Below are 21402 nucleotides of genomic sequence, written 5' to 3'. Positions count from 1 at the left end.
CCATAATCAAATCTTATTTCACGACCGACGCTAGCATCCCGCCACACTCTTCGTGGAATTTATTAACTTATACAACGAGCAATAAATTCAGGATTAAATATTTTGAGAGCAATAAATAATATCAATGTAACACCAAAATTAATTCAGCAAATAATTTTATAAACATACTTTACTCTTTTCGTAACGCTAGAACCGCCACTCTTGGCGGAATTTATTAAGTTAAGCAACAAGCAATAAATTCCGAATTAAATATTTTGAAAGCAATAAATAAAATCAATGTAACACCAAAATAATTCAGCAAATAATTTTATAAACATACTTTACTTTTGTGACGCTAGCACGTGACACCATACTCTTGGTGGATTTTGTTAATTTTACAACAAGCAATAAATTAAAAAGTAACGTAAAAATCCTAAAAATCCTATAGCATGTTATATGTTATATGCACTGTAGATTTTCAGCATCTAGGTGGGGAATCAGAATGCACTCCATAGTCAGATCTTATTTCACGACCGACGCTAGCATCGGATCCCGCCACACTCTTGGTGAAATTTGTTCACTTATACAACGAGCAATAAATTCAGGATTAAATATTTTGAGAGCAATAAATAATAGAATCAATGTTACACCCAAATTATTCAGTAAATAATATTTTAAACATACTTTACTCTTGTGACGCTAGCACGTGACGCTATACTCTTGGTGGTTTTGTTAATTTTAACGACAAGCAATAAATTGAAAAGTAACGTATTTTACGAGTATTTGGTTGGAAAAACAGTTTAATGTTAAACTTATACGTTTAACTTTCTATTTTTGGTCGTTTTGCTGTTAGCGTCTTCGTCGTTGTCGTTTAATTCTGCGGCACCCGAAAAACATATTAGAATCGATTGAATGTAAAAAAAATTTACCTTGTGTAGTAAAATTTCTCCTTCGTGGAATTTTATAACCAGTATAACCTTTGCAGGGCAACCGTCATATGCCAATCTCTTAAGTGAGAAATCTCGAAGATTTTTCCTCCGAGTTAGAAAGATGTCCAGAGATGAATAATCGATGAAGGATTTCACCTTGCCCTGCAAGCGATCTTTGTCTTCAATAAGTCACCAAGTCAAGTACAAAATCCAAGATGGAAAATATACTTGTTATAAACCGGCACTGCGAACTCTCCACGTGCGAGCCCGAGGATGTCTCACCACAGAATGAGAGAGTGGAAATGGGTTTCGTTATGGATGTGGTTTCCGCTCTTGGCGAGCTAAGGTTTTCGATTGGTAGGATTTTTTCACGTGACACAAGTTTGGTCCTGCGTCTACGGCTGCCCATTGGTGAATTCTAAGTTGGGTCCTGACCATTCCGGTTTTTGTGGGGTGAGCTACCGCTCCTTCCAGTGCCTCATTGTGTTCTCCCCTATTCAGAACTTTCTCTTTTATTGTTAGGAGTTGCCAACAGACCCGGTTCTCTGGGTTATTTCGGAATTTTTCTGAAAACAGAGTAAAAAATTTTTTGTATTTCTGTTAAAAATGGATATTGTTAAAGTTTTTGTGTCACAAAATCTAACATGCTTATGTGTTATAGTTTAACTAATTTTGATTATGTTATCTTGTTTTTTTTTGTGTTAAATTTATATTTAAGTAAATCAAATGTAAAAATAACACATTTTATATTTAATCGTAAGGTTAACATAATGTAGTTTTGTTAAAAAAATATCCTTTTCATTTATATTTAACATTATACAGATGTCTATTATACATGAAATTTTCATTCACATATCATCAAACTTTTCTTTATTTTGTGTTAAATTATGGACATATAATATTTGTGTCATATAATTTGACATATTCACATTATATTAAATTAACACAAAAATTTGAGTGGACTATTTGGGACATGTGATTTATGTTATATTTAACACACATTTTTTTTACTGCGCAGAAATAAAAATGTACTTTCTTTGTCAGAACTACGTGTCTAAAGCCTTGTGTCCGATGCTAGAAATCGCTTCGAAATCTCGGAGACGGTGAAAGAATTAACCAATCGCATTGGTCAATTAGCCGAATTGTTCAAATAAAATTGGTCAATTTTTTCTCCGTTTGAGATTTCGGAGCGATTCCTAGTATCGTGGACACAAGGCTTTACTAATGGTCTAGAACAAATAGGAAGTTCCAGTAATATTTTTTGTATTAGGATAACAGAAATGTTAGACTTACGTCGCAAACTCCGTTTTTCGGTAAGACACTACCCAGGCAATACTTTTTTGCCAGTCTAGAAAGATATACCTTTTAATTAAGATTTTCTTTGAAACTAAAAGTCTTTGGCATACGACGGCGCCGAGATTGTTGCCGCGGATCAGACAAAATTGATAAAAACTTTGTCTCATCTGCTTTAACTGTTTGAATTTTGTCGTCTGGAAGGTTTCTCTCTCGGTTTTATCTTATTTACATGAAATAAACATATCGCTCATTTGCTACAACAATAACATAACTCAAAAATTGTTATTTTTGAACTGTTTGCAAAAGAAGGGTAAAAATTCAATATACTGAATGAAAAGCTAATATATTAGACATTTTCGTTTTTTTACAATCAGTTATTACAGCAAAATTGCATTTAAAAGAATAATATTAAAAATTTTAATGATATAAAGCATTCAAACTTATTTTTTTGGAAAATTTTGTTTTCTGAGTTATGTCATTGTGTAGCAAATAAGCGATATAGAAAAAAGGAAACGTGTCGATATCATAGCTCGCTTGCTGGCAATCGTTAACAATTTCGTCAGTTTTAGTTTATTTCTTATTCTAAAAATTAATTTCGTTAGATTTCTACGAAACAAAGAAATCTGTAGAATCCACAGGACATAACATTAATTACAAAAATCCTTTGCTGCGACCAAACTGGCTAATATTTATTTAACAAGCACAACGCGTTTCAACCGAGATTCCGGTCCTTCTCAAGTGCGTACAATAAATTAACGCTTGCAAAACAATTCATTATACACAATGTGGCAGCAATGAGTCTACGAAATGTTTTGTGTGTCAAAGGCGATAAAAGATATGCGAGTCGTAACATATTTAACAGACGTGAAATTCGGGGTGCGTTCACTATAGATGACGACAGACGACAAGACTCATTGCTGCCATACATTGTGTATAATGAATTGTTTTGCAAGCATTAATTTATTGTACGCACTTGAGAAGGACCGGAATCTCGGTTGAAACGCGTTGTGCTTGTTAAATAAATATTAGCCAGTTTGGTCGCAGCAAAGGATTTTTGTAATTTTACTACTCACTGGCGAAGTAAAAGTATTTGATACATAACATTAATATTTTTTTAAGACATTATCGGAATGTCATTACTGTAGTTAATAATTTTTTTTAAATTATTATTTGAGTATTAGAAGTAACATCTTGCTCAGTATTTGTGGTCTCTTTCAAGATTCGCTTTAATAATACTTAAATAAATCTGTTTCTGAAGTTTGGTTGATAATAAAGCGATAAAAATAACAAAACTTTATAAAATTATCTTGTTAAAGGACAATCAAAAAAGATGTTAAATTCTTTCGACAAAATGTATATTGTGTACAAATATGTTGATACATATTTTAATTTAAATTGTAATATATTCACTTATTATTAAATATTAAAACTATTTGAAAAATAAAATCCACCTTATTTGATCAGAGTGTTTATGCAAATAAATTTGTTAAAAGTCGAGATGTCATGTCATTTTACCTGAGGAAACGACGGGTATTTTGCACTATATGAAGATGAACATTATCTTCCATAAGCAAGAATCTTCGTTCAATTCTATTACGCATTGGAGCACACGCGGACGCTCTTAAGACACGTAGTACGGCACGGTGTCATCAACGGCTCGGCCTTCAAGCTTTACGACAGTTAGGCGTCGTTTCAACAAAAGAAACGACCCAACATGTGCATCCCAGCACTTTTCTCTAAGATTTTCTCTACATACTACTTTCCAAAATGCAATAAAATGACGAAAAAATCGCAGATTAATTTTTAATACGCAGTTTTGAAGGGCAGGCTTTAAACTTCAAATTTATCTTAATTTCAGTTGCAAAAAAATTTGTGTAACTTAAACCATTTAGAGTGGTTTAACTTCGCAAAATTCTTGAAATTTAAATTCTTGAATTTTCCACCTCTTAGTGTAATAACATCTTTGAAGAAGATAAATTTATAAAGGTGAAAATAGTGACTTTTTAAATGACTCCAGGAAGATTGTTGTACGATGTTTTTCACAAAAATGTAAGTTCAAAGATCGAATAATTTCTGCGGAAGTTTAGTGATCTTTTAATTATGCTGTTGAGTGTATAATAAAGAAGACAAAACTTTTGCCAATTTTTTTGATGAAACATATTTTGTGTAAAAAAAATATGTTGATACATGTTTTAATTCAAATTATGATGCATAATATGTTTATTATCAGATATTAAAGTTTACATCTATTCGAAAAATAAAATCCACTCTATCCCATCAAAGTATTTATATGCAAATAAAAACCTGTTTTTTTTTAGCTGAACTTCTTGCACGGTTTCACATTTATAATACTTTAATAATAGAATAATTATCTATAAAAATAAAATTTATTTAGTAATTAAGGAAAATATTTTAATAACGATTTGGTGAAAGATACGAAGGTTTCAGCATATTTCTGATATGATAGGGACGCTGTTGAGGCACAGCATTACATTGACAACTCGGACATCGGACAGCTTTACGGCAGGGTTGACAGGGGACAATAGGCTTCACTTCAACAAAAAAACGACCCAACATCTGCATCTAATTGCTATTGTACAAGAATACCCTGTAACAGAGCTGCCAATTCTAGACCCCAGCCTGACTCGTAAATCAAGTGATGGGGATACTACGCGCGCTCGGCGATCCGTCTTCGAGCTTCGGCTAGCTTCGGAATACTAGACGAGGACAGTCACATTATGTTCTGTCTCCTTCTCGCGCGCTGAATTCTTCTGTACTACCAGACAGCCTGGTAAACAGCGAGAAGACTCTCGTGAACGCGAGGTAAGGATTTTTTCGGCGGTGCGGCGTGACGCGACGAAATGCTCTCGTCTACTATCCGCGAGACTATGTACATATAAAATTATAATTAATATAAAATATAAAAAAATATAAAATATAATTAATATAAAATATAAAATAAAATATAAAAAAATATAATTAATATAATTGTATAATAGTTGTTCGGATCCATGGCCCGAACGGCACGCCTGCGAGCGCGGCAACCCGTTGTGCGCTATCTCGCCCGCCAAGCACAACAACATCCCGCGCCGCAAGCACGGGTAATACATGTCGCCGCGGGGCGGCTGTCTTTTGCGAGTTCAAAATATCAACATAAAGGAATATAAGGGCAAGCCGGTCCACAAGGAGTTAGGAGATATTCTCTCCCGCATTGAGTACTTCCCCGGACATTACACAAGCCGGGTGTCGAGGAAAAAGCGATCGAGACCAAATTCGTAACCCAGCTCCATCCTGGAGTATAGAAGACATCGTGACGGCTCTTCAAAGCGAAGGAGGAAAGTTGACCTCCGTCAACTTCTACACCCGGTAGATTCCGCCCTTCCCACCCGTCGAGCTTGCCGAGTGCGCTCCGTGGTGGTCCAGCCTAAGGGCGCATCTACAAGACGCTTCAGGGAAGGACGACCACGCCAACGAACAAGGAGGCGAGCCAGGAGGCCCTCCATCACCAGGAGACCACAGGTGGCAAGCCAACCTGCGCCTCCACTTGAGCCGAAGTGGCAGCTCACTCCACTGAGCCTCCCCGAGTCACACCGGAGACTCATCCGTCCACCAGGGCTGAGCATATCTCCGGGTGACCCTCGGGCCCTGAGACCGTTGCCACAAGGAGCGTGGAAAACGGTCGGCACGCAGACCGAGCCGAAGAAGAAGAAGAGGAGGAAGGACCAGACCACCATCACGTCGGCCCTGCCCTCCCCAGGTATCCCGGAGTTACCCCTCGATCGGGCCCCGACAACTCCGGGAAAAGTGACCGATCCTAATAATAATCAGGAGGTCTTTTACGACGAAGACCTTCCTGGTCGGCCGCTTAACGCTAGACAAGCAGCCAAATTGAAACTCTTGTTCTAAGCATTTTTTGAGAAGTCCTGTACCTGTGTGCACAGACATAATTGCGAACTAAAGTTAACTCCACAGTGTACATACCTGAAGATGCAATAAAGCTCTATACATAATTCGACACACAGGATTCATGACTGATTGAACCTTTAACTTTCTTCCTCAAATTCCCTGCCGTTCCGAAACAATAGTTTTCCACGTCACCTAAGAAATACTATTATTATAGACGCGTTTTTTTTTTAAGTGGTGCCCTCCGTAGGCCTATTCCACTAAAAAATAACACTATAAAATGATCGTAGTTTGTCAGAGGGACAATAGTATTGTACAACTAGTGGGAAAAGTGGTCGATTCTGAATGAGTGTGAAGTTTGTCGCACGAGCGAAGCGAGTGCGACCATCACACTCATTTGGGCTCGACCACTCATCCCACGAGTTGTTCATATTATTTTTCCTAACAAGAGCGTGAAATAGGCCGCTTTTCGCGCTTGTTTTACAATTTCATTTCTCCATCTAGTTGAGAAATGGCTCCTTTTTTCAACTAATGGAGAAATGGATCGTTTTGCTCACTCAAAACAAGCGCGAAAAGCGGCCCATTTCACGCTCGCGTTAGAAAAATAAAATTATGTAATATATGTAAAAAATTGCACTTATTGCTCGTCAAAAAGATAAATAAAATTAATAATTTAATAAATATAGTAAATAAGCTGTAAATATAAAAATAAAATAAATAATAAATATAATATATGTATAATAAATTTTATATATATATATATATATATATAATAAAATTATATAATTCATATTACATAATATTAAATATTATTTTTCTTACGTAGCTGTAACTGATATAATGCTTTGCTATTAAAAAAAAAAGGTTAAAAATCATTAACTTTTTGTTATTCCTGCATGTCAAACGAAGAGGACCAGCAGCAATATCATCATCTGCAGCATATAGCCGAAGACTACTTTTTTGTCTTTTAAAAATAGTAGTAATAATTTAATAAATATAGTAAATAAGCTATATATATATGTATATATTATTTCAATAGTAATTATTTATTCACCAGTGTAGAAAAAAAAAATATATATATATAGTCGGGATGTAAGTCAGCCTGACTGGCAGTAATTTATTTATAAACGACGTTTCGACCCTTACATTGGGTCCTTTTCAAGTTTAGATAATTAACAAAGCTGAAACAACAATTAACAAACTTAAACGCAAGCTCGTAGAATGCACCAAGTAAAATTACGTCATTGTGCATCAAATATATATAATACAATAAATTAAAAACTTACATAAATCATTGTGCGTCAAATTACGTTAAAATTGAGTCATGCGGGTAAAATTCGTTGGAAGAACATGACAATCCCGCTTGAAAGACGAAGGCTGACTAATACGTCAAGAGCGATCGCAAACAAATAACATATATAGAAGGTGAAGTTAGAGAGAAAACAAAATACGGTCATAAACTGTCGGTAAATTTTCGGTATCTTTCTGGGAATTGATTGCATCTTCATGCTTTTTTATAAACAACATTTCAGAAATTTCGCGTTTTTTGAGATTCTGTTCCCTATGTAAAATTTTGGCCTCATGCCATTTAAAATCGTGATTAAAGTCTAATCTATGTTTGCTAACGACTGAGTGCTGATTGTGATGCCTGCTAATATCAGAACGATGTTCTTTTACTCTAGTTTCCAAATGCCTTTTGGTTTGGCCAATGTAGCATGCATTGCAATCAGCACACTCCAACTTGTACACAACACCCGTGCATTTATTAATGTTTAGTCTGTCCTTCCCTTTTTTGATTAATGCGTCCATTTTCTTCGGAACCGTGTACAAGGTGTTTAAGCCATAGGTGCCGAAAATTCGACAAAGATTTTCACTAAAGCTTTTTACATAGGGAATGGGTACATAATATTTTAGGTCCAAATTCATATGTCTGTCGTCATCAACAGCGTCATCCCCACTGTACCAACGTTTATTGATTTCCGTCAGTCTTTTTTGTATATGTTTATTCACGATCGAGTCAGGGAAGCAATTGTTAGACAGGATAGATTTCACTAGGCGGATATTCTCATCATGAAACTGTTCATCGGACAGAAGTATTGCGTGGTCCACTAGGTTTATGATGGTATTGATCTTATATTTTAAAGGATGACTGGAAAAATAATTGATGTAACGGCCTGAAAACGTTGGTTTGCGAAACCAGTTAGTAAATAAAAAATTATTCTGTCTAAATACGGTCGTGTCTAAAAAATTCAAACAATTATTTTCTTCCAACTCGTACGTGAATTTTAGACGAGGATGATAGCTGTTAAAAGCGAGCACAATATCGTTAAGTTTCGATTTCGGGATACACATGAAGATGTCATCAACATAACGAAAAAATATGTCAATCGGAAATGGGGATGACGCTGTTGATGACGACAGACATATGAATTTGGACCTAAAATATTATGTACCCATTCCCTATGTAAAAAGCTTTAGTGAAAATCTTTGTCGAATTTTCGGCACCTATGGCTTAAACACCTTGTACACGGTTCCGAAGAAAATGGACGCATTAATCAAAAAAGGGAAGGACAGACTAAACATTAATAAATGCACGGGTGTTGTGTACAAGTTGGAGTGTGCTGATTGCAATGCATGCTACATTGGCCAAACCAAAAGGCATTTGGAAACTAGAGTAAAAGAACATCGTTCTGATATTAGCAGGCATCACAATCAGCACTCAGTCGTTAGCAAACATAGATTAGACTTTAATCACGATTTTAAATGGCATGAGGCCAAAATTTTACATAGGGAACAGAATCTCAAAAAACGCGAAATTTCTGAAATGTTGTTTATAAAAAAGCATGAAGATGCAATCAATTCCCAGAAAGATACCGAAAATTTACCGACAGTTTATGACCGTATTTTGTTTTCTCTCTAACTTCACCTTCTATATATGTTATTTGTTTGCGATCGCTCTTGACGTATATATTAGTCAGCCTTCGTCTTTCAAGCGGGATTGTCATGTTCTTCCAACGAATTTTACCCGCATGACTCAATTTTAACGTAATTTGACGCACAATGATTTATGTAAGTTTTTAATTTATTGTATTATATATATTTGATGCACAATGACGTAATTTTACTTGGTGCATTCTACGAGCTTGCGTTTAAGTTTGTTAATTGTTGTTTCAGCTTTGTTAATTATCTAAACTTGAAAAGGACCCAAAGTAAGGGTCGAAACGTCGTTTATAAATAAATTACTGCCAGTCAGGCTGACTTACATCCCGACTATATATATATATTATGATCGTAAAAATGAAAATTGTATAATATACCGCCCATTTTAGGTAATGCCCTTGTTGGGAAATCTGCAATAAAATTATATGGTTATTAAATTTGCCGTATGTATAAATATTATAGATTTTTTTTTAAATGTATACTTACACGTTTCTCCACTGTGGATGCGCTGTTATAATATGACGTCTCAGCTCGGCAGCATCTTCTTGATTGATTAAACTCATCTTTACTGAACATAATTGGCACGTAGCAGTATTCATCTCCGTAGTATCGTAACAAAGATCGGTAAGTGTAAGGTACACAAATTCGCATTCGATTGTAACTTATACCGTGTTCATTAAACAAATGTTTTTTTAATGTAGATAACATATACTTGTTATCGCTATAAAATTCTTCTCCACAATCTCTACATATAGCAAAGTTGCTATAAACGTCGTCGAAATGGTCCCACAAATTTATCATGTTTATCTGCAATCAGGGTTCGAAAATATCATGATATTTATATAAATATCAAAATATTCGATATATATCCATATATATCGGATATTGGATATATATAAAAATATCCGATATATATCAAAATATCCTATATATATCGATATATATCGGATATTGGATATATATCCAAATGTGGATATTTATATATATAATTTTTCTATTTCAAAAAGAAGACTTAAAATTTCGCAGGGCTCGAAGGATACATATCAGTGATATATATCGGATATATATCGTTGATATATATCGTGATATTTATGCAATAATATAAAATATATAATATATATATTATATGTATAACAATATATGTATATAAATAAAATAAATATAAATAAATATAATATATAATAAATGAATTTTTACATTTTTACTCTGATCTATTGCAATAATTTTGACAATTTTTTCCAATAAGTATTCTAAAAAAGACAAGACACGTATTTTTTTGTTTGGATCTACGATTAATATTTTCGATAGTGTAATTTAAAAAATTAAATTTTTTGGTAACTACTTTTTAAAATGTTAACATCTGGGAAATGTTTAATTTTATTGAAAAACTAATATATACATTAAATATATACATCATGTAATTCATTTTAAACTGAACAAATTTTATCCCAAGATATTAACGTTTTAAAAAGTAGAGCTATCGAAAAATTCAATTTTTACAAAAATCACACGTTGGTGCGATCAAGTATTGATCGTAGGTCCAAACAAAAAAAAATACTTGTTTTCTCTTTTTCAGAATACTTCTCGGGAAAAAAGTTGTCAAAATTATTGCAATAGGTCAGGGTAAAAATGTGAAAATTTCAGCAACAATGTCCCATATACATGTAGCGAGTGTGACGATCATGACACGCGCGTTAACGTTGAATTATGAAAGCGTTTTCAGTCGAATTGCACGTGATAAACACCTGATATAATAAACATCTAAGGCGACAATAGCTGATCGGCTGTCAAGACGACCTCAAAATCAGCTGACAATGAGTCCTCTTAGACAAAAGAACCGAAACAGTTGACTGTGTGCTCCCCAGTGACAGTATATCTAATCTTAACTGTTAAATTATTTTAAATTGTGCTGTTAGCGAACTGACGAATCTTCGTCTCGTAAAGATCAAGTGACGAATTATATATTCAGGTATTTCTATTTTTAATCTGTTTAATTAATCCTAGTCCGCCACATTTCAGTCTAGTAGACCGCTGAATATTAATTAGAATAAAAATTACAATGCAACAAAGTGAAGCAGTCTCACGGACCGGAGTGTGGCGACTTAAGAACTCGAAAATAAGTGTGACTAGCTAGCGTTAATTTTATTTATCACACTTGTTTTATATTCTGTTTTTAGATATTTTAATTTTAACATGGAAACAATTAATAAATTAAAGAAAAATCTGAAGCCAAGATTTTCGGAAGCTTGGCTTATTAGTGATAAACGTTTCAAATCTTGGATTCGCAAAGTGCCATTTAATGAGCATTTCTTTCATTGTACCGTGTGCAATAAAAATTTTTCATGCAGCTGGTTATCACGTGTAACGAGACATGCAGAATCTGCGCGGCATAAAAGAAATATTAAAGAAAATACATCATCATCTATATTTAATAATAATGATAATGTAATTTCTGAAAAAAAAAACCATTGGCTAAACAAAATTTTAGACTGCAATGGTTAGAACTCGAACAATATAAACCATGGCTATGCGAAGCGCAACATGACGCAAATTCATTTTTTTGTAAGGTTTGTGATAAAAGTTTTATTGGTGATTTGTCACATATCGAGCGTCACGCGAATTCTAAAATGCACAGTAATCAATTTGTAAAATGAGATACACAAATGAATGAATCGAATGTAGAACAAGTAGACATGGAATTTAACAAATCACTGTCATTTGAGGAGCAAAAGAAATTAGCGGAGATTCGATTCGCTGCAATAATGGCTGATAGAAATATTTCACTCGAAACGGTAAAAATAATACTCGATTTTTTTAAAGAGACCGGGAAAAATTACAATGTTTTAAAGAATATGAGCGTGGGGGTCGAACCAAATGTACAAACATTATTTCGAATGTTTTGTGCCCAATAGAAATGAATCGTGTCGTAAATTATATTCGCAACACAAAATTCTCCATTTTTATAGATAAAACGTCAGAATTACTAATCAAAAGAAGATGACGTTTCTCGTACGTTTTGTTAATCCCGAAACATCAAAAATACAGACCCAGTTGGTAAAATTAATTGATGTTAATGCGACAGATTGTAGTGCTGACAAATTATTTACTGCATTTAGAAATGAAATGTGGAAGCTCAATATACCTTTTAATAACATTATTGCGTTAGCATGTGACAACGCGTCTGTGATGACGGGAAAAAATTTATCATTTAAAAAAAAACTTGAAGAAATGTGCAAAAATGTTTTGACGTTATCATGTCCATGTCATTCTGCCGCATTAGCTGAGCACACTGCGTGCAACACAATTTCTCCTTCTTGCAAGTATTTTGTAAAAAAAATTGCTTCCTACATCAACAGTAGTCCCAAGAGAACAGCAATTTTCCAGGAATTTTCAGAATGTTTTCAAGAAAAAAACCTAAAAATTTTAAAGTTAGCTGACACGCGATGGCTGTCTCGTCACGCATGCATTGAAAGACTTCTGATTTCTTGGGATACTGTAAAACTTTTTTTAAATAAAATGGTCGTAAGCGACAAATGTAAATCAGGAGAAAATCTATTGCACATTATGCTAAATGTTGAAACAAAAGCTTATATGCTGTTTCTAAAATATGTTTTAAATTATTTTAATGCATTTAATGCATTTTTTCAGGCAGTAGATACACGAATTCATTTACTGCAATTAAAATCAATAGACTTTCTAACTGAAATTTGTACAAACTGTTTAAAACAAGAAGTTTCAAAAGATTTGCCAAATATTACGTTTGGCAAAATTGAAAATTATAGATCTGTAACTGATATAAATTTAGGACCCGACTGCGAAGAATACCTCCGTCAATTAATAAAGGATGGAAATGCAAAGGAGATTGCAATTGTTCGACAAAACTGTCTACAATTTTATATTACCGCGGCCGAGGAAAAGGTACCCCACGGTAAGATAGGCAAAATGCCACCCAGGCAGCATGTTGATGTTCTCCGAGTGTTCGCTGAATGTTACAACCATTACCTGAATAACTGTTATCTGAGTGTTAGGAGTTCGCGTCTAAGTAGTGTTCGAAGAATGTTCAGAGAATGTTCGCGATATAACGTTTGGCGAGCGTTCGTTAAACATTCGGATAACGCAAAGCGCGGGGGATATATTCTCTGTACGGGAGGCATGGGGATAATATTACACATTTTTTTAATCATATTTCTTTATTACCTTTTTTTTTAAATTGTTAAATACAGTGAAACCCGTTTATAATGTACAAGCTCTAGATCGGAAAACTGCAACGTTATACGCGAGACGACGTTAAATGCGGGATATATTTCATTTTGTAGGTATTGCTTGGTGATATACGGAATCAAAACGTTATAGCGGGAAAACATATGTAAGAGACATTTTTATAAGCGGGTTCTACTGTAAGTGCAATAAACTATTTTAGAACAAAAATTGCATGTATTCATATTCATTTCATATATTCGTTTCTAAGAATCTATAATAAAGCATCTTATAATAATAAATTGAGAGATTTTCACTGACTCAATACAAAATAAATTTGACACATATCTATCACATATTAGTCTGGAAGAAATATACATTGATTAACATACGTTAATAAGTTCTATAATTTGCACTATAAAGAAAAGTAAATATTATTAAATAATTTGTACTATAAAGAAAAATAAATATAATTTGTACTTTAAAAAAAAATAAAGGTAATTGTATAGATGGGGGGGACCACCTTGGATGACCTTGATATTTTAGTATGTTGTCAAGGTCACCCTCCTGATGCACCCCCATGCGGAATAAAGACAATCGATCAAAATCAGGCCAGAATCATAAATATCGAGGCAATTTCGTAACAGTTTCTCAGTCATGATTTTTCCAACAAAACCAGTACCGCCTATAAGACAAAATAATAAAGTGATATACATATTATATGTATGTACATATACAGAGTGTCACATTAATAATTGTAATTCGTGTTATTTTAGATGTTCTTTAAGTCGTCCGGATATTTTAAAACTGTAGATCAATGCCATTGGAAGAGAAAATTTTACACCAATGAAAAACCATAGAGAATCTGTAGTGCTCACTTCGTAGTAAAGAATCCTGCTGTGGCGTCAATATTTTCTAAGGATTTTGCTCCTGTGGATGTCACTCCTGCGATTGAGACTGCTACACGCGTGGCGGCATATTCGCATACAAATGAATCGCTTATACACTGAGAAAAAATTTCTTTCAAACAAGTAAATACATTTTCTTGAAACAGATTTCTTCGAAACAAATAAATATTTTTTTCACAGCAATAAATAATGTATACTTGTAAATAAATATTTTATTGTTTTAAGAAAATCATTTCATATGATTTTGTTCCTCTAAGTAATGATATAATGACATGAATAGTATCATTATTAAACTGAAGTAAATCATTTCTTTGTAATAAGAAAACCGAATTTCTTAAAGAAGTAAAAAATGACGTGAAATAAATGATAAATATCAACCTCTAACACCTTCAATGATTTACCCTGTGTAGTAAAATTGTTATAAATTGTTATTAATTGTTAACTGTTCTATTTTTAATACAAAATAATATTTGATATGCATACTTAATAAGTGCCTCGGATCGCGATCGATTCTCTCAACGCATTTTCTTGAGGTAGTGACGCTTCTTCGGAGTAGCCTTCCAGGTGTCCGTTCCGTTTTAAGGTGCAATTTTACGCAGCGAATAAAAGCTGGCGTTTTATCCCCTCTCCATCAATTTTCGCGAAATGGCGAAAATTGATGGCGAATCCAGCGCTCAAAGTTTGACACAGTCCAACTTTTAGCGAATTAAAGCCACGGTCTTGTATACAACGTCTTGAAGCAACGGTGAAATTTAAATTATTTTTATTAAAAGTGTATAAGAAGAAGACGAAATTATGGCTGAAGGGTTTAATCAATTGATAGCACCCGAAGTATATTAGTATATATTATATACATTATACAGTAAACATATATACTTATAGGTTAGACTGCTCTTTGTTTCTTATTTATTTATGTTAGATAAATTAATTTTGTTATATTGTGTTAATAATTGTGTTTCTTATATTTTAGAAAATTCTGTTGCTCTCATACACTTGTAGTGTGTGCTATTTGTACTGAACAAGAAATAATTATTCACCTTGTTTGGAAGGATATGACAAATGAGAATTTATATTTTTATCCTCGAACCAGTGAACATTAATAACATTTTTTCTTTATTGTATATTTTATAAGTAACATTACAAGTAACATGAATGCTTTTAATGTGTAGAAGACGGACAAGATAATACGCAAAAGTTTAATAGACGGTGAGAAAGCGATCGTAACAGATACCATCCAGGTTGCAAACTAAGAGGCCAAGAGCAATTGGCAAAATAATAAAATTTTGGAAAACGAACAGTTCATCGAAGAAATACATAAACGCCCTCCGCTGTGGAATTTTAAGCTTCCTCTTAATGAACAAACTATGCAAGCCAAAGAAAAGTTGTGGGAAGAGATAAAAACAGCGATGAATGGTAATATTCTATACTCATAACTTAAGTGGGATAAGATTAAGTAGAGAGCCATTAAACATATTTTTGTATTTTTTCTAGATACAATAGACATTGCGACTGAGTGATCAGTGTATAGCCGCACGTGCAGTCTCTCGACATTCTCTAGTCTGATCAGTATCAACGGGTACTTGAACGTTATTTTAAACTACCCAGTTGTTAGTTATTTTAAACTATATTAATTATGAATACGAATATGAGAATGTATATGATGTATATCATCAAAAGTTTAATAATATTGATAATTGCCTTAAGTGAAGTTCCGAACGGTTCAGAATGATTCAATATTGCTATTATTCTATTGAAAACTAATGGCAATAACTATACACTGATTATAATTTCCATGCTGATAATTTTATGTGGGGTATTATTTTATTACAATAGGGATCTTCAATTTCCTGGAATTGACCAACAACAACAAGGGCCATCTGCTAGAACGTACAAAAATAAATAGCAGAAACCAAGCGGTTCAGCAGGGGGGCCTCACAAAAGAAATAGGTACACTTCGAACGAATGAAGTTTCTTAGCGATTTGCAACTCAAAATCGAGTACGTATTTATAAAATAACGAGCGTACAAACATATCTTAATGCATGCAGTAGTACATATTTGTTTATATTCATTGCATGTAAATTTAAACTGTATGTTACAGAACTGTAACCATTATCGCGACATGTCTCAACGAAGAGTTTAATGATACGACTTTTGATGAACGCAGCAGCAGTGGTCGTGGATCACGTATGTTAATTTATTAATTATTTTTTTATGAAAAGTATTAAAAAGAAATGAAAAATTAAACGATATTGTTACGTAACGATAATGTTACGACATTATTACGTTTCGGAACAGCATGGGTGGCCTGTTTAAATTAATATTATTTTCTTATAAAGTAGTATATCCCAAACAGCACACAATATTTATGATAAATATTCATAAATATTTTGTACTATAAATTTTTTTGAAATATTATATAAATATTTTATACATATTTCATATATATGAAGAAAAAATCTCATAAAAACTTTATTCAATATATTATTAAAATATAGAATAAATATTTTATATAATATTTATGGTAATTAAAAATAAATATTTGTAGTAATATTTTGTACATATTTATCAAACTTTTGCTGGGAATGCCACCTGTTTCATAGAGTGTAAACTATTATAGCGCGCACCCGGCCGTATCTTCTATTATTTTCTACGACCTTCGATCATTGTTTACCTGCCAAGTCTTGTCTGTGATCGTCGATCGTATGCGGTGGACAGTTCAAAGTCCTGCGTAATTATAAGTCGTGTAGTAATCACCAACAGAAAAGATTAAAATCATGGGTTTGGCCAAATGTAATTGTTGTGTATTCGGGTTAGAGTTAGGAGATTAGTAGCAAAAGCCGAAGAGTATAACACACAAGAGTATATTTATTTGTGACTACAATATATAAGCGGGAAACTGGCGTCTAGCGACCGGCTCGAAAACGTCGTCAGAGAGCGAGCTACCGGAAACCGGGGGGGGGGGGGATCGATCTATCGATGCGCGAGCCCGAGAGTCGCCAGCGCGAGCTTCAAATAGCTGGCGGGACTGTAATATGGTTGTATCTCATATGCAACATTTCTTCCCTCCGTTACGAATCGAGATCTACGGCGAATATCTAATGGGCCGGCGGCTTATCCTCGTGGTTCGATGAAGAGGGGGTGGAGGAGGGTTTTCTTCACGGTGAGGTGGGCTATTATCTGGGGTTAAAAACTCAGGTTCCGGCGATGTTGGCGATGAGGCAGTGGAAGGGGATGCTGGAGTATTCCTGGCTACAGGGCTCTGCGGTGCTGTTAGGGGTATGAAGTTCCCTTTGTAGAAGTGTACATGACGAGGTGTGGTACCTTGATGTTGGTCCTGCGAATGGCGCCCTTTGTTCTGGGAGCTTGTTTCAGTGTTATGGCAAAGTCGAATTTGGTCGACATGGCGTTTGAAACGTTTCCCCTTGTAGTCTATTACGTAGTGGAGGTCGCCTTCGCGAGAGACTATCACTCCAGAGACCCACTTATCCATGAGTGGATTTCCAGAGAGAAAGTAGACTTGTTGTCCCGGTTTAAATTTACGGAAGAAGGGATTAAATGCCATATGTTGCTTTTGCGAAATTCTGGCATCTTGTGGTCTCACCAGGTCAAGGCGGGTGCGCAGATTGCGTCCCAGAAACAGCTTGGAAGGTGATTCTCCGGTGGGGCGCTTTTCGATACTGACGCAACAATTCATTCAAATTTGTTTGTAGTAAATTTCTCGTTGTAAACATCGCTTTTAGAGCGTCTTTCACCGTTTGGACGTATCGTTCTGCCTGGCCATTTGTAGCTGGATGGTATGGTGCTGAAAGCTTGTGGAATGTCACTCCGCTTCTTTGTAGGAAGGTCTTAAACTCGGCAGCAGTGAACTGGGTGCCGTTGTCCGAAACGATGGTTGTTGGCACACCGTATGCAGCGAATAATTCATCCAGAATTTTAATTGTAGCCTCTGTTGTAGACGAATTGGTGACTTTAACTTCAAGCCACTTACTGTAAGCATCGACGATGACTAGCAGCATTGCACTTGCCACTGGCCCTGCGTAATCGATGTAAACTCGTTCCCACGGCCCCTTCGGATACTCCCAGTGGTGGTCGCTGAACTTCGGCGGAGCATGTGCATGGTGTGCGCATTCCACACATGATTTAGCAGACCGTTCGATGTCCGAGTCTATACCTGGCCAATAGATGAAGGATCGCGCTAAACTCTTCATTTTTACAATACCGATGTGAGCTGTGTGTAGGTCATCTAGGATTGGCTGTCTCAGCGTTGAAGGTATAACTACTCTATGCTCAAAGAGCAAGTAGTTGGCGGCGAGTGTGTAACACGCTTCCGGGGCCTTGTAGCCAATACGTGCGAGATTGCGACCTGCTTCCAACTCCTGTACTATTTTGCCAAGATGAGGGTCCTTGCGTGTCTCGCGCGCTATGTGTTCAGCGCGACCTGGCAACTGTTGAATTTGGTGTAGGGCAAATCGATCGATTCCATCTTCTTCGCTAACAGATTGCCGGAATGTTAGCTGCTCCGTAAACCGCTCTCTTTGGTCGAATCAGTCCGTGCGTTGGAGTATTTAGTGTAAGAACATGACGAAACTTTTCATCAATAGGGAGATGCGTGTATGCATCCGTAACATCGAGGTGGCAAAAAAACGTAGCTCCTTTCATCTTATTAAAAATATGTTCAATCTTTGGTATCGGATGTTCGTCGACAATCATTCTCGGGTTAACTGTCGGTTTGTAATTCCCAGTGATACGTAATTTTCCATTCTTTTTCACGACGATATGGGTAGGTGAAGCCATTCTGAATATTCAACCTTTTCGTAGACTCCCGATGCAATTTTTGCATCAATTTCCTTAGCATATTGGTCCCGTAGCGCCAAAGAAACATCACGAGCTTTGGCGAAGATTGGAGATGTGCCAGGTTTTAAATACACCGTAGTCGGCGGACCAGTCAGCTCACCAGGAACATCGCTGAAGATGTCTGCGAAGCTTGCCAGTAATTGATTGAGACGTGCATTCTGTTCTAAGAGGGTGTCTGTGTCCCCTGACACGACGTAGAAGTTGAGTCTTTGTGTAGTAGATCCGATGGTTGCGTTCACTGGAATACGACCGTAGTCAATATGATGTCCTGTGTAACTCGAAAATTGTCAATTATACTGCACGGTGCTCCGGTGTCTAGCTCCATTTCAAGGTTACGGCCATCGATCTTGACATTGATAATTTGCTTACCTGGCGAAGCAACTTCATGAATTTGGCTCAATAGTTGTACTGAATCAATTTGAACAGCTGGAAGCACTCTGATTGAACCTGATTAGTGGGGGAGTCCTGCGGCGTAGATTTCTTTCTCGGGATAAATTTCGTTTTACAGGGACGTACCCAACCTTTTTACATGTACCACATTTCATTACAGGCCATCGACATCGACGTCCAGAGAACCTGCTTATTCTGCAATAGACCAAGAGTGTTCTGGTCTTATAGTCGAACTATCGACTTTGACGTCCAGAGAACCTGCTTATTCTGCAAGAGACCAAGAGTTGTCTGGTTTTAATAATCACAAAAGCATTTTGGAATATGGCTTCTTTTTTTTTTCTCATGACCAGACAAAAATTTTGATCGCAACGCAAGCTCCACAAGTATGGAGAGCGATGCCATTGCGGAAGGTTTTAACAGTAGCCTCGAAATCCATGGATTGATATATAAAACAGTTATCGCCGATGGCGACAGCAATGTACATCAATCTATACTCTACAATAATCCGTATCGCGAAGTAATGATCACGGTAAAAAAAAATAGAATGTACCAATCATCTGTTTCGTAATTTGTGCAGAAAATTACAAAACGTGGCTGAAACAACACAACCAAAGCGTGGTTTTGTACAGATACAAAATGTTATAAAGAGTAACATTTTACCAATACGAAAAGAGGTGATGGAACTAGCTTCTTTACGAAGAGAAGAAAACCAACCTCATAAGGCTATGGAATTAAGAAAAGATATATTGAACATTCCTAGCCATATATTTGGTGAGCATAAACGGTGTAAAGAACGCGGTCGTAAATGCGAAGATGACCGTGAAACGAAGAAAAACCTCGTACCGTTTCTGAAACTGCACGGTCTGTACCCAAAAATAAAGTGTGCAATTATGTATCTAAGCGCTTATTCCGAAAGCTTGCTGTTCAATATGACGAAGAAATTGGCGGAAAACGCATTCATTTTGGCAAACAAGACTCTTGTAATACTAGAATTGCGGGAGCAGTTCTGCAATACAATACACAGCAAGTCCTTACACAACTGCATGAAGGCTTGGGTAAAACAGTTCCTTCTGTTGTCGAGAAACTGGAAACGCGACGACAAATAAAAGTTGCGAGAAACAGAGAATCTCGACAAATAGATGGAAGGCATAAGAGACTCAAGCGAGAATCAGGAACAGATCGCCATTATGGCCCACAATCGCAATAACCAGATCTTCCAGATCATGTATTTCAACAACTTCAGCAAAATCATTTAGAGAAGTTGTCTGAAAATGGAAAAAACTGGAAGCAGATTGAACGCGATACGATAGATCAAAGTGAATCTGAGCTGTGGTTATCAATGAGACGTGAAATGTTGACAGCATCCAATTTTAGAATCGTATGTCGTATGAGACCGACAACGTCTTGCGCAACAACGGTAAAAAACATTTTGTATCCTCCGTGCATTGATACTGCAGCCATGAAATATGGTCGCAATCGAGAAAAGATTGCGAGGAAAGAGTTAGCCGCAAAACTCAAGAAACATATAAAACTTTGCGGATTATTTATTGATTGTGAAAATCCATGCTTGGGTGTTTCTCCTGATGGACTCATTAATGAAAATGGTCTGGTAGAGATTAAATGTCCTATGTCGGCTGAACATTTAACAGTGGAAAAAGCCATTGTTACGTACGGAAATTTTATATTAAAATTCCGACGACGCACGTTGAAAATTTTAAACACTCGAACGACGCACGCTAGCCTCAGAGTTCCGAGCGAACGCTCAGTTTCCTGTAAATGTTTATCTTATCGGACAACCCTTAGAGGGCTGGGGGCCAGATGGGGCCCAAAACTACGCTTCTAGAATGTTCTAGAAGCTTCTAGAAAACCTCCCCCCTTAAGACGCGTAGGAAATGGCGGGAATCTCGCGCGGGAGATTCTGGTCATTTTCGGGTATAAATAGGGCGGAAAACGCCACGACACAGATAGTTCTGAGCTTCGGTTCCTTACACATAGTCCTTCGGC

General features: G+C 35.8%; 1 protein-coding gene across 2 annotated transcripts in view; it reads right to left on the bottom strand.

The window, feature by feature from the left end:
• Positions 1-21402, bottom strand: part of LOC139810405 (uncharacterized) — a 325546-nt gene that overhangs the window by 163786 nt on the left and 140358 nt on the right. For both annotated transcript variants that reach the window (XM_071773935.1, XM_071773936.1), the window contains exon 9: positions 909-1474. The gene's annotated coding sequence lies outside the window, so the exon portion shown is untranslated. The remainder of the gene's footprint in view (positions 1-908; positions 1475-21402) is intronic.

The sequence above is a fragment of the Temnothorax longispinosus genome, chromosome 3 (assembly GCF_030848805.1).
Source record: "Temnothorax longispinosus isolate EJ_2023e chromosome 3, Tlon_JGU_v1, whole genome shotgun sequence".
Classification (NCBI taxonomy): Eukaryota; Metazoa; Arthropoda; class Insecta; order Hymenoptera; family Formicidae; genus Temnothorax; species Temnothorax longispinosus.
This window is presented reverse-complemented; position numbering and strand designations above follow the sequence as displayed.